Genomic DNA, 18,803 nt, shown 5'->3' on the forward strand with positions numbered 1-18,803 from the left:
AAAATCCTGGGCTGGATGAATGTGAAGCTGGAATTAAGATTGCTGGGAGAAATATCAACAACCTCAACTATGCAGATGATACCACTCTAAAGGCACAAAGAGAAGAGGAACAAAAGAGACTCTTTGATGAATGTGAAAGAGGAGAGTGAAAAGCTGTAATTCAACATTCAAAAAACTAAGATCATGGTATCTGGCCCCATCACTTCATGGCAAATAGAAGGCGAAAATGTGGAAGTAATAACAGATTTTATTTTCTTGGGCTCCAAAATCACTACAGATGCTGACTGCAGCTATGAAATTAAAAGACACTTGCTTCTTGAGAGCTATGACAAACCTAGACAGCATATTAAAAAGCAGAGACATTACTTTACTGACAAAAGTGTGTATAGTCAATGCTGTTTTTTCCAGTAGTCACCTGTGAATGCGAGGTTTGCACCATAAAGAAGGCTGAGTGCTGAAGAACTGATGCTTCTGAATTGTGGTTCTGGAGAGGACTCTTGAGATTCGCTTGGACAGCAAGGAGATACTAAAGGAAATAAATGCAAAATATTCATTGGAAGGACTGTTGCTGAAGCTAACATTCCAATACTTTGGTTACCTGATGGGAAGAGCAGACCTATTAAAGACTCTAATGCTGGGAAAGACTGAAAGCAAAAGGAGAAGGGAACAGCAAAGGATGGGATGGTTTGACAGCATCACCAACTCAATGGACATGGATATGAGTAAACTCCAAGAGACAGTAAATGACAGAGGAGTCTGGCATGGGGTTGAAAGAGTCAGATATGACTTAGTCAGTAAACAACAACAATAGAGAAACAATTGGGATGTAATAATCTCTTCTCCTTACTATACAGTTAAAAAATAGAAGGCAAGTGAAAAGATAAATTATTAAACAGAAGTGTAGAAGAAATTAAAAATATTTGCTAAGTAGCTTAGTATTTGAAACTTTAACAAAAGAGCAAGAGTTTCATCAACCCACAAATGAGGAAAGCTACTAATATTAAGGAAATAACTGGGAGACTTCAGGGAGATGTGAAATACACTTCATTTTCAGAAAGAAAAGATTAAGTTGCATGTTTTGTTCAATTTCATGTTTATCATGAGAAAACTTAAGATCAGTGACCACATGAGACTTGTACACAACTTTAGTTGAAAAACCAGTGCAGAATTACTTAAAGACAGATTTTTTTTTTCATGTTAACTTCTCAAGTGCCTAAGAAACTCTAGATTGCCCAAATTACTAGTCAACGGATACCAATATCACAAGTATTGAGCATAGTTAATTGACTGAAAAAGCTAAGCTGATGCCAGTATTGTATTTAAGCGCAATAGACATAGAGACACATATATACATCTGTATACAATACCTTAATATTTGTAGAACAAATGTTTAGAGCAGTAAACATGTTGGTCTTCTTTTCTCGAACATGCTCCCACACTGTATTTGAGCTGAATGTGCGAGGATTACCTAACTTCTTTCGGACCTCCAATCCCTCTTCCACTCTTGGAGATAGTAACACCTGACTCATTAGATGCCTAGAAGATGAAATGAGGCCACCTATGTAAACTTCTCACATATTATCAAACACGCTGCATGTCTGATATGTGAAGGTAAGTACAATGTTTAAAGGGATACCCTCTAGTCTCTAGGTTTCCTTGTGAAAGGAATTCAGTCAGAAAATCTGAATTTTCTTCTTATCCCTCACCCTACTTGGTAAGAGTGAGTTAAGAAACTCAACTTTGACTCTGCATTTTCTAGGCTTTCTTTCTTTTGAATCGATCTGCTTATACTCCCCTGCAACCCCCAAAACATTCTGTCCTACATTCCTATGTGGGAAGAGTAATGGTGACCCCTATGTCTCATTTCTGAGCTGATTCTTCATCTTCAATGAAGAAAACAGGGGCATTATGTCTCCCTAAATCTAACATGTGATTGCTATTATTTTATTAAAATAAGCGACCGTTATGAATTACCTCTTACAAGTTAAAATTCAGAAATACTCTCTATAACACGTTTTAAGCAGCCTTTTTATACATTTTCATTTATAATTATACTTAATAATGATATCTTTAAAAAGTTTAACATGATTTCAGGACAATACAAAGTACACTGTAATACATGAGAAGAAAAAGGTAACATCAGAAATGTCATCCTAGAAACAGTATTATTTGAATAGTAAAACTTAGAGATTTATAACATTAGCAGCTATCACGGGGTGATAATGACAAGAGTATTGCTTATTTATATGACATTGTGTGACAGAGATGGTTAACTCAATTAGATCCTGGTGGTATTAAAGTCAAGGTCACATATTTAATTTCCATATGGGCCAGTATACTTCTAATTGGGAAAACTCTGTTCTCTACTCACAGACTGCACCCCTAACCCCAATCTGTTATTTCTCAATTATGTGCCATTAATTGATGCAATATCCTACTGATTGTGGGTCATCTGTGCCGTCTGCTTAAATGAAGGACAGCATGTCTATGAAGCAGCCGACAGAGAACAACTTGAGGCCAATAGTACCAGAAAATTCACTAATACCCTGTAGTTTTTCTTCAGGGGAAAAAATAGCTCCAAATATTCCAAGGGAGAATTAACTGCAAACATTATTCAAAAGAGGGTTGGAACCAACTCACAGTCAATTTTTGTAAAAATGAGTCAAATAGCAGCTCAATAACCCTAGTATGATTTTTAAAAATTTTCTGTACTTATATCCAGCACATATTTATCTGAAAGGAGATGTTGTCTCATGTAGCACATTTCCTAACAAAGGAGACTTTCTTTTTAGTTTGCTATGACTGTTTATTTACTAACTCTGTGCTCCCTTCTATTATTCTAAATCCTAATGGGAAATGTTAATATTTTCCAGTGCCAGCCATTAATAAGTGTAATGTAGCACCACGTATGTGATTAACAGGCACACTGTACATACACAGGGAACAGTTAGATATTTCTTCTTCCTTACTCACTAATGAGAGATCTAAGTTCTATACTCTGGCAGAGAACTGAGTCAACGTAATATCATAACACAAAGTCTATAAATCAAGACTTATAGTTTGAATAGATGTATGGAGACTAGATCTAAGCTCTAATTTCCATGTTTTCCTCCTCATTCAATAATTCTCCAAATAAGCTTCTTATCAAAACTTTCTTTAAGGAAGAGACTGATTTAAACTATTCTTAATTTATGCTAGAAATGTTTTATCTATGAGAATAGGATTTGAGGTACCATCTAAGAGATAAAAACATCTGTCTTCTATTAATAATTTCAAGTAGCAGTCACCAGATGGAACATAATTTTCTGTGTATGTGTTGGGAGACATCAGAACACTGTAGACAAGTATTTCTTGAAAACATCTATGCTAGCAGTAGATTTAACAGAATATAAAAACATGAAAGTCCCTATGCTCAAGGATTTGACTTTCTAATGGAAAAGAAAAGTACTAGTAACAATTAAAAAAAAAAAAAAAACTAACAGAGAGGCTATTACTGAGATGAGAATCAGTATCTGTAAGAATCACATTTTTAATTTTCAAATTTAATTTTAAACATTATGAAATTGCCCTGAGCAAGTCTCATATGGGAAAACAATATGATTTTGATTCCACCATAACTAACACATTTCAAAATTTTTAAGTTCAGATTCCCTACCTTATATCTTTCTTTCTGTGAGTACTTTTCCCCTTCTGTTTTCTTTCCCCACCCCCCCCCCTTCTGTTTTCAATCAAACAAAATTCTGCCTCAGTATCAGGTTTGGTTTCTACATCATCTACAGACCATTTTCCAACTACAAAATGGAGAAATCTCTCACTGTTTTGGTTTTCTCAAGACATCCAGACTCTATCTCTATTACTGGATTCATGAGAATCTATGCTTGCACTTTTTTGCTTTATTTCTCTGGCTGCCTAAGATAGCAATGCCCGAATTGCCTGTGAACCCCACACGTACTGCAACATTGCAGCCTCTGTCAACCGAGCTATTAAATGAATGTGTGGAACTGAACCCAATCCCCATCTTGTAATCAACTTGAACTCTTAGAAGAGTTATGGATAAACTGTTATGTTGAAAGAGTTACGTAGTTTTGGATATATCAATATTATAAGGAATTGGTTCATGTTGTTCTGAAAAGTCCCAAAACTTAAGAGTCAGCAAGCTGACTAGAAACCCAGGAGAGCTGACGATATAGTTTCAGTTCAAGTCTGAGGGCAGAAGACCAATTTTTCAGTTCAACCTCAGCCAGGCAGAGAGGGTAAATTCTCCCTTACTCTGCCTTTTTATTCTATTGAGGCCTTCAATGGTTTAGATGAAAACCACCCACATTGGGAAGGGCAATCTTCTTTGCTCAATCTACAGGCTCAAATACTAATCTCATTCAGAAACACTCAAAGACACTCCCAAAATACTACCTTATCAAATATCTGGGCATTCCATGGCCCAGTCAAGGTGACATAAAATTAAACATCACGGAATGTATTCTCTGAAACAGAGCACATTACTATGATGGCAACCTGACCAGTGAACAGTACGGCAGACTTATTATCTCCTTTATTTTAAAGATTATATTTCTACTAATACAACCTAAATCCAAATTATACTTTTTGGAAGCTGCAGTACAACTACATTATGCTTTCTCAGAGCCACACATTTCAGATAGTTGATCAGCAAATCACTTTACTCACAATCTTATTCTCATAGCTTTGAAAGTGAAAGTGAAGTTGCTCAGTCGTGTCCAACTCTTTGTGACCCCATGGACTGTAGCCTATCAGGCTCCTCAGTTCATGGAATTTTCCAGGCAAGAGTACTGGAGTGGGTTGCCATTTCCTTCTCCACAGGATCTTCCCGACCCAGGGATCGAACCCAGGTCTCCTGCATTGTGGGCAGACACTTAACCATCTGAGCCATCAGAGTTAAATCAGACCATTATTATAAGGTAAGAAGATAGTTTACGTTAAGTTTAATCAAGATAAAACTGTAATCAAAAATTGATTTTAGATATCATTCCATACAAGAATATAGGAAAACATGGCTTTTTTCTGCTGTAAAATAATCATTAATTTTTAGCTCAAATAGAACATATAGGAGGCTACAAGAAAGAAATAACATGAAAACCAAACACTGCCTATGTTTACATTGTGCAGGCTAAAAAAAAAATTCGGTGCCCATCAGGCCATAACCTCTGCTATAAAGTGTTTCAGTCCTTGCAGCTGAGTTTCCACCCCTCCAACAAACAGATAAACAAAACAGGTCTTATTTGTCTCATAGAACAAGTGGGCTATTTAACTATACAAGTGTCTTTGGGTAAAGCAACAAGGCATGAGGGAGAGGATTAACAGTATCATAAATAGAACAGAGCTAAGGTAAGTTCTCTTAACTGCTCTCTGCATATTTCTTCTGCAGGCCTCTTCACTATGATATCTGATCTTTGGATAACACCACTGTTTTTCCACTCCTGTGCCAAAGAATTAACTTAGAACTGTCTCTGGTTTCTCAGCCCTTAGAAAATCAAAGAGAAATCAGCATGGTAGATTATGTTCAAGTTCCTTTAATGACAAGAAGGCTAGACTGGTGAAAAGAAGCTACTTCAGCATACCAGTGAACATAAAATCAGATTTGACAATTCAGGAAATATTTATAACACTACAGTAAGAAATTGCTCATTCCTTTAGAATGAGGTAGTAATCTAATGAACCATGTCAATCCATGTTCTAGGCCTATACTCTACCATTCATCAGGTGACATGTGAACACTGTTTAGTGTCTTTATAATTAAAAACTTAAGCCACTTTGGAGTATCAGGCTGGAAATTATTTATTCTTAAGTATCTTATTCTTAAGTATCTGGTTATTTTTTATTATATGTCATAATTTACTCTTCCTTCTTTAAAACTGTAAAACTTCATGGGGTGACACATTTTCTCTGATTGTATTCACAGCTGCTGCTGCTGCTGCTAAGTTGCTTCAGTCATGTCCGACTCTGTGCGACCCCAGAGATGGCAGCCTACTAGGCTCTTCTGTCCCTGGGATTTTCCAGGCAAGAACACTGGAGTGGGTTGCCATTTCCTTCTCTGATGCATGACAGTGAAAAGTGAAAGTGAAGTCGCTCAGTCGTGTCCGACTCTTCGCGATCCCATGGACTGCAGCCCACCAGGCTCCTCCGTCCATGGGATTTTCCAGTCAAGAGTATTGGAGTGGGGTGCCATTGCCTTCTCCGGATTGTATTCACTAATGTAGTCCAAATGCTTAGAGCAATCAGTGGCATACAAGAGATGTTTTATAAACAGCTAGTGAATTATATGAAAGATTGAATGAATTATTTGCTGGTCATCATACTACAGTCATACTCACCTTCTTTCTGTTATTAATATGCCAGTTACTTCTGGTTTTAGGGACTTTGCACAAGTTCATCCTTTTCCTTGGAGTTCTTTGCATCCAGCTATCCCTTACTCATAGGTAGGTCTGTCTTGCATCTAATAGCACTTTCTCCATGGAGGCCTTACCTGAGCAGAGCCATCTGTTTCCGGACTACCTCTAAGACCATTCTCTACTTTATGCTCCTCATAGCATGTCAGTTTTAGTACAATGGAAAATATGTATTTAAAGACTGCTACTATATTTCTCACCATACTCCACCGCTCACAAGAGTGTTTAAGGAAGATTAGGTGTTTGAAATATACTTGCTGGTGGATTTAAAGACCTCTCTGGGCTTGACCCTACGCTCATACTGAATGTACACTAGTGAACAAATTACTTTCATGGAACTAATAGGAAGAAAATGAGCAAAAAGCCATTTTACCCCAGAATTACTATAAGAATTATGAAAGAAAAGAATATTATAATAAGACAGATGATAAAAAAGGAATCTATTTAGATTTTTTGATCAGCAAAGACCTCTCAGGTGGTGACACAAACAAAAACCTTGAGGATGAAGCAGCAGCCATATGGAAACCTGGGGAAAGATCTCTATAGGAGGAGCAAACCATATGTCTCAAGGCCCAACACAGAAAGAGCAAGGTGTGTTTGAGAAACAGTAAAAAGACAGGTGCCTAGGGTGAGGCCAGAGATGTATGCAAAGGCCAGGTCAGATAAAGAACTACAGCAAGGAGTTTAGATTTTACTGTAAGAGCAAAGGCCAGGTCAGATACAGAACTAAAGAGTTCAGGTTTGATTGTAAGACAGTGAAAACAACAAAAGATAGGCATCTGCTTTGCTTTAAGAACACTGCTGCGTCCACTGTGTAGACAAAAGATTTGAAGAGGAAAAGGGTAATAGTGAAGACAGAAACTGTTCCAGAGGTCTGTTAGCTGATCCAGAATGATGGAGTGGAGATGGTGAGGCTGGATTCCACAGATGTTTTAGAGGGAAAATTAACAAGACATAATAATTAGCTCTAGGAAATCATAGGTGATTATGGTGCCATATAATTGTCATCTGTATGGGACAATTTTGACAGGAAGATGAAAAAGTAATAATATTTATGCCTGGACAATAGAAGGTATGGTCACCCTCATATTTTTCAAGTTATTTGATAATATTATTTTTCATTAAAATGGCAACATTTGAGGAAGGAGAAAGTTTATGAGGACTTCAGCTAAAAATTATTGTCTGGGTAAACAAAATAGAAAGATCTAAAGTGCAAAAACACCAAGATGGGGACATGACAGGCTTTGGACTTCTCAAATACTTTGGATAAAACCAAAATTTGACCAGGGGTTGAAACAGAGGGGCTAATATTCATCATCTGCTATCATTAATTACTAATTTTGGGGGATATGGGTTTATTATATTTGCCTTACATATTTTATATCTGAAAATAACACATTAAAAAGCTAGTATAGTTTTCTAATTGCTGAAATTAACATTTTAAGTTCCAGTAGCTTAATCTCCCAATAGTTTTAAAATGAATCATGATTCGTTAATTATAAATACTTAGAGATACTTAAAAGAAAATTGGAGATGCAAAGAATTTATTTTGCTGAATTTCTCTTGGAAAAAAAAACAAAGGGACTAATGGTAAACCTTATTCATACACTAAAAACTTTTAGAATAGAAAATATTGATGAGTTTTTGATGTAACTCGAATTTAAATGCCCACAGAGACTCAGAAAATCCCTACATCTATTTACTCAGATTGGACCTGAGTCTATTTTCATTCAATTTCTTAGCATTATTAATAGTGAAATATAAAGCCATGATGACTGACCTAAGTGAGCCAACAGACTTAGAGGAACTCATACATCACATAACTTTGAATACAGATTACCAGGCAAGTGACTGTTATTTTGAGTTGTCAAGTTTGGTAGGGTTTTTATGAGTGGCTCAAGAAATGAATTACTGAGGTTCATCTTTACAGAGAATTTGTTCACTGCAGCCTTAATATGAAAGTCAGATTGAAAATTCACATCCATAGCAGGTATAGTAAACGGAGTTTTTTCCATAGATTAGAAAATGGAATTATTATTACAAACTGTTTCCATTAAAAAATTGCTTTGATGTTAGAGCCCTGATAAGACCAGACTTATTTATTTACTTAAGTTTTACCTTCCTAATTCTGGATCATTGTTTAAGTGCTTAACAGTGTGCACATGTGCTGTTCTGATGGATTAGCGTGGGGAAGATACGGTATAGCTAATGAAAAGATGGTACAAACACTTAAAAGATACATAAAGATTTATGAACTGATAAGAAAACCTGTACCTCAAAAAAGTTGTATTATGCTGATTATGCTTAAAGGATTATGGTTCCAAATGTTTCCTTTTTTCCTTTTCTGTTTGGAATCTTCTAGTATCTCTACACAACTAAAGAGATAACTGCATAAAATAATTTTCAGAATTACTTTGGTGCAGACTTCTTAATAATTTTTGCACTCTTCATCCATGAATAAAGTCTACAAAGGAGAGTGCATGAATCATTACTGTAGAGTCTGGAAATTTTGTGAACTCAATGCACCCACGTGAATGGTACCAAGATTAAGAAGCAACATTATCAGGAACCCCTTGCAGGCAGTCACATAACAAAGATTAACTGCTCTTTGACTTTTAATGTACTGAAGCCACATCTTCTATTTTCGAATTATATCAGTTCAGTTCAGTCGCTCAGTCGTATCCGACTCTTTGCGACCCCGTGAATCACAGCACGCCAGGCCTCCCTGTCCATCACCGACACCCGGAGTTCACTCAGACTCACGTCCATCGAGTCGGTGATGCCATCCAGCCATCTCATCCTCTGTCGTCCCCTTCTCCTCCTGCCCCCAGTCCCTCCCAGCATCAGAGTCTTTTCCAATGAGTCAACTCTTCGCATGAGGTGGCCAAAGTACTGCTGGGAATATAGGTAGTTTTAGTTTTTAGTTGTCATATGCAATGCTGCTGTAAACATTCTAATAAATTCATTTAGTGAACATATGTACACACTGTTGTTGTATATGTACTTAGATATGGAATTACTAGTGTATGCAAATAACTAAATAGTGCCAAGTCAGGTTTCAAAGTGATTTTATCAATTTATGTTCCAACAACCTCACCAACATTTGTCATTGGCTTCTGTTTCATTTTAGTGTAGTGGGAACATGCTACATTTACATTTTGAAATTTCTTGAAGATAAATGAATTTAAAAACCTTTACATATGCTTATTTGTCCTCTGAATATCTTTTTAAAAAGTCTTGTCCAAATTTTTTAAAAATTTTCTATTGGATTTCTGTATTTTTGTTATTGATTTTAGGGGTTATTTAGGGGTTATATATATATAGTAACAAATCATTTACAAATAAATATATTGCAAATACCTTATCTGACTCTGTGGGGCTGCCTATTCACTCTCTTACTAGAGGAATTTTATGTTAATGTAGTCTAATAAACTATTTTTATTTTGGTCATAATTGAAGCATTGTTCATATCATTTAAGAACATTTTGCATACTTCACGGGTTATAAAGATATTCTCTCAGGTTTTCTTCTAAGATATTTATTGCTTTACTTTTCACATTTAACTGTGCAATTCCTTTGGGACTGATTTTTATGTACAATGTAAGACAAGAATTCATTTTTTAAATATGGAAAATCAATTGACCTAGCACTTTTTATTGAACCATCATTATTTCCTCACTACCCTGAAGTGTCATCTTTGTCTAAAAGTGAGTGCATATATATAGTGATCTGATCCTGCACTTTCTATCCTTTATCATTGACATTTACTCTATTATGCATGAGAAGAGAAGTAGGAGTTATAGAATTTTTAATAGCCTTTATGTTACTTGCTGTAATAAAATGCACAAAGTTTGAAAAGTAAAATGCAGTATAAAGCTAGAAGTAAATTTTATTTCCAGGCCTGTTTTTATTTCCTAAGTTTACTTTTCTGGAGGTAAATGTAGATACCGGCTTTGTGTATTTCATAGCATTTATTTTCCACACAAATTCAAATATGTAAGTGCACACACCTCTATTTTTACACAACTAGCATAATAAACACATGGTTTCTCATCTCTGCTTTCCCCCACAGAGCAATAGAGCCTGATACTTCTTTCTTTCCCACGTCAGATGTGTGTCAGAGACAGAGGTCACCAAGTACTTCATCTACTCTCTCCCATTCTCCAGTCTGTTGCTATTATGCAGTTATCAAACTAGCTATGTCCATTAGGCATAGAATGGACAGAGTAGTATATTTTACTTCCTTGCCAAAGCTTAAAGAAGCTGGATAAAGATTCCATATAACCACCCGTTTGTTAAGTCAGTGACTAGGAAAGATATTTTTTCTAGATGGTACAATTCAGAGATGTTAAATACTGCAAATTTAAGGCATTGTTTAAAAAAATTAAAAAGGACCTAAATAAATGACAAGAGAGCCTTTGTTCTTGTATCTGAAGATATAATATCATTAAGATGTACCAGCAATAAGCTCCAAATCGATCTACAGAATCAACACAATTCCTTTCAAAATCTCAGCTGCCTTTTTGTATGAATGGACAAGTTCATCCTAAAATTCATATGAAATTGCAAGGAACACAGATTTTTCAATAAAGAAGAAGAAAGTTATAACATTAATACTCCATGATTCAAAACTTACCACAAGGCTATAGTTATCAAAGCAGTGTGGTGCTGGCATAAACAGATCTATAGATCAATGGAACAGAAACTAGAGCCCACAAATAAATACTTGCATTTATGGCCAAATGATTTTTGACAAGTATGTCAAATTTTGAGAAGTGTGGTCATCCAATGGAGAGTGAAAATCTCTTCAATGAATGGTGTGGGGACAACTGAATATCCACATGCAAATAAATAAAGTCGGATCCCTATTTCACTTAATCAAATTTGATCACAGACCTAAATGTAAGAGCTAAAAGTATAAAACTTTGGAAAAAAAATAGAAGTAAATTTTTCTGACCTGGTTAGGAAATGGTGCATTAGATATGAAACCATAAGCACAAGCCAAAAAAAATAAATAAATAAAGATAAATAAGACTCATCACAACTAAGTTTTGTGTTTCAAAGGATATCATTTTTTTTTTTTTAAGTGAAAAGACAATCTGACAATCCACTGAATGGGATAAAATAGTCCAAGTTACATAACTGATAAGACATTTGTATCCAGATTATAGTAACAATAATCACAACTCAATATAAACAGCAACCCAATTTAAAAATGAGAAGAGGATTTAAATAGACATTATTCCAAAGAAGATATATGACTATCCTCTAATCACTGTATATGTATATATGTGTGTGCTTAGTCACTCAGTCTTGTTCGACTCTTTGCAACCCCATGGATTTTAGCCTGCCAGGCTCTTCTGTCCATAGGATTTCCTAGGCAAGAATATAGTAGTGACTTGCCATTTCCTTGTTCAGGGGATCTTCCAGACCCAAGGATCAAAGCTTCGTCCCCTGGATCTCCTGTATTGTAGGCAGATTCTTTACTTGCTGAGCTATCAGGAAGACCCTCTTAAGCACATGAGATAATGCTTTACACCATTACTTAGTTGGGAAATGTATAATCAAAATTGCACTCAGATACCACTTTACATGTAGTAGGGTGGTTTAAACAAAAGACTATGTAGACTCAAGGAATGTAGGCGGTAGATGCCATATTGGTTATCCCTCTGCCTTATTCTAGCTCACTGGTATCTCCAGAAAAAAGTAAGGACTTTTAATAGGCCACTTATATCAATGGATGGATCAGCTAAACAGAAAAGTAATAAGGAAACATCAGCCTTAAATAACACATTAGGCCTGACACACTATATGTATATATGCAGAATATTCTATCTAATTGCAACATAATACATACTCTTCTCAGGTGCACATGGAACATTTTCTAGAATTCATCATATGTTAGACCACAGAAGAAGTCTTAATATAATGAAAATCATTATGAAATTATAAAAATCATATTAAGCTTTTTTTTCTGACCACTGTAGCATAAAACTACAATTACACAAAATAACTAGAAAATTCACAAACATGTGGAAATTAAACAACATGCTACTATACAAATAACAGGTTAAAGAAAAAAAATTTTTAAGTAACTGAAACAAATTATAATGAAAATACAACATACCAAAACTTGTGAAATGCAGAAGAAACAGTTTGAAGATGGATGTTCATAATGATAAATGCCAATCACTAGAAATAAGAGAAGTTTCAAACTACCTAGCTTTACACCTCAACAAATTAGAAAAATAAGAACAAATGAAGCCCAACACCAGGAGAAGGAAAAAAAAAATAGCAAAGATTAGAGCATAAATTTAAAATAGATACTAAAAAGACAATAGAGAAGATCAGCAAAACTAAGAATGCGTTCCTTGAAAAAATAAAGCGACAAGCATGTAAAGTCAACAAGGCAAAAAGAGAGCATTCACATAAAATCAGAAATGAAAGAGGAGATGGTACAAATGATACCACAGAAATATGAAAGATCATAAGAACTATTCTGTACAATTTTATGCCCATTAATGGAATAAAGTAGAAAAAAATGAATAAATTCCTAAAGAAGTACAAAGTAAGACTAAATCATGATGAAACAGAAAGTCTGATTAGACTGATTATTAGTAATGATATTGCATCAGTAATTTAAAAAAAAAGAAAACCCAGCAAACAAAAGTCTAGAACAAGACTGCTGCTTCACTGCTGAATTCTACCAAACATTTGAAAAAAGAGTATCAGTTCTTCTCAAATTTCCAAAAAATATTAGAGGGAATTCTTTCAAATTCAATTTTATAAGGCCTGTACTACCTTGATACCAAAAATGAATGTCGCAAGAAAAGAAAATTATAGGCCAATATTCCTGAGGAACACAGATGTAAAAATTCTCAATAAAATATTAGCAAACCAAATTCAAACACATTAAAAGGATCATATACAACAATCAAGTGGGATTTATGCCATGAATGCAAGGACAGCTCAAATCAGTCAATGTGATAATAAATAAAATAATAAAATAAAGGATATAAATCACATGATCATCTCAATAGATGCAGGACAGCATCTGGAGTACATGCATTTAAAATAATTCTCAGCAAAGTGGGTACAGAGGGAATGTACCTCAACATCATAAAGGGCATTTCTTTCAAGACCACAGCTAACATTACACTCAATGGTGGAAAGCTGAAAGTTTTTCCTCTAAAATCAGGAATAAAACAAAAGTGCCTACACTAATTACTTTTATTCATTATATACTTGAACTCCTGGCCACAGTAATCACACAAGGAAAAGAAATAAAAGTATCCGAGTTGAAAAGGAAAGAGAAGAACTGTGACTACCTGCAGCTGACAAGGTAACACAAGAGTACCCATGTAGTTGGCGCCTGGTGTGAAAAATGAGTGAAGTGGTCAATAGGTAAAAAACAAAACGCTGCCAGAAAGCAAACGGCAATTACCCATTTTCATAAGAATGTGGACAAATTAAACAGGCACACTTTGGAAAACAGTTTGGCAGTTTTGCAAAAAGTGAAACACAGCAATTCCACTCCTAGGTAGAGTCTCAAGAAAAATGAAACCTTATTTCCACATAAATACTTGTACATGAATGTTCACAGCTGCTTTACTCATGCCTAAAAATTGAGGACAGAAACACAAAATGTGGCATATCTATATAATGGAATATTATATTTTTTTATAAAATAAGAAGGTCTCATATCTTAATATTAAATACTATAAATGACCTCAAACTTTGTCCACTTGTAACTTCTGCCCTTTGGTATAGGAAAAGAGTGGTTATGGAAGTGACATATATTTAAGCAAGCACTTTGATGTATGGAGGAGTAAAATATTTTCTGAGGTTGTGCCATAACTCTGCAAAACAGTGGTCTTAACAATCGTTTATGAAATCAAATAAAAAGTAGCATTTTAAAATTTTATAAAATCATGCTCATAGGCACATAAGACATATACCAGATGTAAAGTAGTGCTATATTTCGAAGACTAGATTATGAGAAGCAACGAATATAGAAGTTTTGCAAGTCGTTTGAGTTGTATTAATGATGAGTTTTAAAGTGCCCTCTTTACAGTGCTTTTTCAATATAACATACAATATATTATAATGTCTGAAAATTAAGCAGAATGTTTATACGTGGTGCAAGACTCTTCCCTTTTCACAATACCATATATTGTCTATCATCATTTTATTTCAAGAGTTTTATAAATTAAATCAATAAATAAAAGCATTTTCAGCAGAAAAAAAAATTGATTTCTTTTGGGTAAATAGCAGCCTCTTTGGAAATAGCTAAGAATGAACCTAAAGAGACATAAAAATTATAACAGTATGCTAGTGTCTATGGTATATGAAAATATAGTTATCAACTGCATAAAATGTAGATCCAGATAAGTGGAAAATTTTTAATGATTACCACTTTTCCCCCTACACTTCTGTTTGTTCAAATAATGGAGACATGGTGCAAAATCAGACAAATGAACGTGGGCTTCTCAATCTAACAGATTTAAATAATTTCTTACCCCACCACTTACAGATTGTAATACCTTCAGAAATTTCCTCTCTCAGTTTATTATTAATATTAATAAAAGTGAAGACAATAACATATATGTCTCAAGGCTTCCCAGAAAGCTGAATAAGATTAAATGTGAAAGTGAAAACATCTAGGACATTATTAGCTATGTTTTCCCATTAAAGCACACAGAGGAAACAACATGTCTTAAAAGCAGTCTGTCCATTCTGCTATAAAGCTTGTTTTGGAAATGCAAATTTATTTCAACACCTGGGAACAATTTGAGCATAAAATACATTTTGAACTTACTTATACACAGTTCCTGGAGAAGGAAATGACAACCCACTCCATCCAGTATTCTGCCTGGAAAATTCTATGGACAAAGGAGCCTAGCAGGCTACACAGGGTTGCAAAGAATCAGACACAACTGAGCACACACACACCCATACATAATTCCATCTATGATGAATAGCAGATGAATGTTTAAAAGTGCACCCAGCTGAAACCAGTAACACAGGAATAATATCTCCCATCCCAAACACACCTTGTGTGTGAGAGTGTGTGTGTGTGTGTGTGTGTGTGTGTGTGTGTGTGTATGTGTGTGTGATGAGGAATACGCATCTACATTTTGCATTATGACTTCTTGTCTGATCTCAGAAAGTCTCCTTCTATCACTTATTGATGTCTATAACTCAAATGCTGCAACCCTTCCTGTGACCACTTTCAGAAGAAAACTTCATGTCTTTTTCAAGGCAAAGTGACATAGTCATTGTAGTATTGTGCATTTTCTTAGCAGTTTGACATGTGTAAAACTGTTCATGTTTTTATCATGGCCCATCTTCATGTGTATATGTGTGTCTGTGAGTCCATATGTGTCTTAGTCTATTCAGACTACTATAACAAAATACCACATATTGAGTAACTTACAGAAAACAGAAATTTGTCACAGTTCTGGAGGCTGGAATTCTAAAATCAGGGTGCCAGTGTGGTTGGCTTCTGGGAAGGCCCTCTTCCTGGTTTTAGACGGTTACTTCTCACTATGTCTTACGTGGTGGAAGGGAAGAGGGGTGATTTCAGGCCTCTTTTATAAGGGCACTATTCCCATACTTGAGGGATTTGCCTTCATAGTCTAATCACCTTCCAAATGCCCTACCTTCTAATTCCATCACTTTGTGGGTTAGGATTTCAACATGTATAAATTTTAGGGAGACACAAACATTAGTAATGTGTCACTAAAGAAGTTTTTGAATGTTGTGTCCTTAACTCTATTTTTTCCGTATGGTATATAGTCTTCATTGTACTATTTTGTATAGCACAGTAATTTTTAGAATGCATATGTCATACTGTAAGATAGCAATGGCCCATAGCTATTATATATACTATCAATATTCAATGCTTTTCCAATTTTTCCTATCTCTACAATGAATTTTTTTTTCACTTAGCAAATATATCATGGAGACATGAATACCTTAAGTTTAGAGTTAAAAAGATTGATTTATCTATGCATTTCTTGAATAATCTCCAATAGACACTTCTTAATTCTCATGGAATATGATACTCCATTATTTTAAATGTTGAACACAAATAAACAGCTTTAATAGACACATGTCCATGCTAGTTAAGCTTTCTGATTCTAAAACTTGTAGCAGATAACTCTTCATTTGAGATCATTTTCTTTAGTAGAACTTGATCATAAGTATCTCAGTAAATAAATGCATGTTGTAGTCATCTCAAAATAAGGTAGATTAATAACACTAAGGAGGACTTTTTGTTTGTTTCTAACGGAGTTCACTTTCCAAGTATTCAGTATGATTTATAATAACTTGCTTATAATGTTGAAGACGTTTCATCATTGATTTTTCCATTTTCTTATTTGTTGTTGTCAGTAGTATTAAAACTCAAAGTTGGATATGGATCATAAAACTTTCCAAGAAAAACCAGGCTGGTATATCTATCCCTACAACATAAATACAAGATCAAATGATGAATGCTTGTTGATTTGAACATCTTGAACAGGGAGTAGAACAATTGCTAGAGGAATGCTTGAGGCTAAGTCTGTGTATTAGGAAATGTTTACACCACAAAGATTTTTGCAGTAGTTTCAAAATTCCTTTTTTGTTGCACTCTGACAAGTACTAGAAATGTTTTCTCTTTTCAGCTGAAAATGTCTGCAGATCAGAGTTTTCTTCCTGTTTTCAAGCAAGTCTGATTCCTGATAGAAAACTTTCTATGAAGCGTGACTATTTTCCTATTACTGGCTTTTCTTCACAATGAGTTTTTATCTTATCATTCATCTTCTAAGTGAGGCAGACAAGTAAATCAGTAATAAGTATTATGATAAATTTTTCTATTGGGTAATACAGAAAAACATTGGAGAAGCATGTGGCACTGGTATGTGGAATAACATGAAACATTGATTGTCATCAAATGCAATTTGATTTTCTTTTGCCATCTCATTAAATTTTATTCAGTGGAGGTAATCGTACTCTGCCATTAGATCTCAACTCTGGCAAGCTCATAACTTTTCTGTCCACTGTTAAATAACATACAGTCCTATCATCCCATTAAGTAAGAAACAGTCTCAATTTTAAATTAAAAAAAAATTAGAATGCCAAGCCCTGTGTAATAATTAAAGCTTAAAACTTGACAAAACATTATATATTTTACTTTCTTTGCTTGGGCCTGCTTCAGACTGGAAGCCTGATGTAAGAAAGATGAATATAAGGGTTATATATTATATGTTGATATGTTCAGTCTCTAAGTCATGCCTGACTCTTTGCAACCTAATGGACTGTAGATCTCCAGGCTCCTCTGTCCATGGGATTTTCCCAAGGGGATCTTTCGAACCCAGGCTTTGAAACTGGGTCTCTTGCATTGCAGGTGGATTCTTTACCACTGAACCAGAAGTGAAGCCCAGTTCTTTATTTTTGTGGGAAATTTTTATACACCTTGTATAGGTCCCTTCTAGACTTGTCTTTTTCCAAATTTCCTTAGTCCAGGCATCTAAAACCCAAGTACTTTATCCTGAGGTCTTTTTAGCCATCAAGTAGCTCTACTAAAGGACTTCCCAAGTGGTAAAGAATCTGCCAGCCAAGCAGGAGACGTGGGTTGGGTCCCTGGGTTGAGAAAATCCCCTGGAGAGGAAACGGCAACCCACTCCTGTATTCTTGCCTGGAGAATTTCATGGATAGAGGAAACTGGTGGGCTGTACTCCATGGAGTCACAAAGATTTGGACACAACTGAGCAACTTAGTACAAGTAATATGTAGCTCCACTAAAAAAAGAATCGAGATAATTTCACATGGTTCTCTCTCCCACAGGGCACACATCTACTCCGTAGTTAATCATCACATACTCCTTGCCTTCCTCAACTCGACACCACAGAGCAGCAATCTGTTGGCTCCCTTATCAAAGCAGCTGGTCAGCCTTTCTCTGCCTTCTTGATTTTCTTGGGCAGCAGGCAGTATTCAGTCCAATATTCACCTTCAGTTTCAGTTCAGTTGCTCAGTCCTGTCCAACTATTTGTTATCCCATGGACTGCAACATTCCAGGCCTCCCTGTCCATCATCAACTCCTGGAGCTTACTTTAAATCCTGTCCATTGAGTCAGTGATGCCATCCAACCATTCATCCTCTGTCATCCCCTTCTCCTCCCACCTTCAATCTTTCCCAGCATCAGGGTCTTTTCTAGTGAGTCAGTTCTTCGCATCCGGTGGCCAAAGTATTGGAGTTTCAGCTTCAACATCAGTCCTTCCAATTAATATTCAGGACTGACATCCTTTAGGATAGACTGGTTGATTTCCTTGCTGTCCAAGGGACTCTCAAGAGTCTTCTCCAACACCACAGGTCAAAAGCATCAATTCTTTAGTGATC

General features: G+C 35.4%; 1 long non-coding RNA gene across 1 annotated transcript in view; it reads right to left on the reverse strand.

Annotated features, from left to right (window-relative positions):
* Positions 1-227: 227 nt before the first annotated feature.
* The window catches only part of LOC147349339 (uncharacterized), a 415,290-nt gene continuing 396,714 nt past the window's right edge, over positions 228-18,803 (reverse strand). The window contains exons 3-4 of the long non-coding RNA XR_015150380.1: positions 1,368-1,536; positions 228-526 (exon numbers count right to left, since the gene is read on the reverse strand). This is a non-coding gene — a long non-coding RNA (uncharacterized LOC147349339). The remainder of the gene's footprint in view (positions 527-1,367; positions 1,537-18,803) is intronic.

Source organism: Bos grunniens, chromosome 21, assembly GCF_055505025.1.
Source record: "Bos grunniens cultivar Pamir isolate PY7600 chromosome 21, Bosgru_T2T1.0, whole genome shotgun sequence".
Taxonomy (NCBI): Eukaryota; Metazoa; Chordata; class Mammalia; order Artiodactyla; family Bovidae; genus Bos; species Bos grunniens.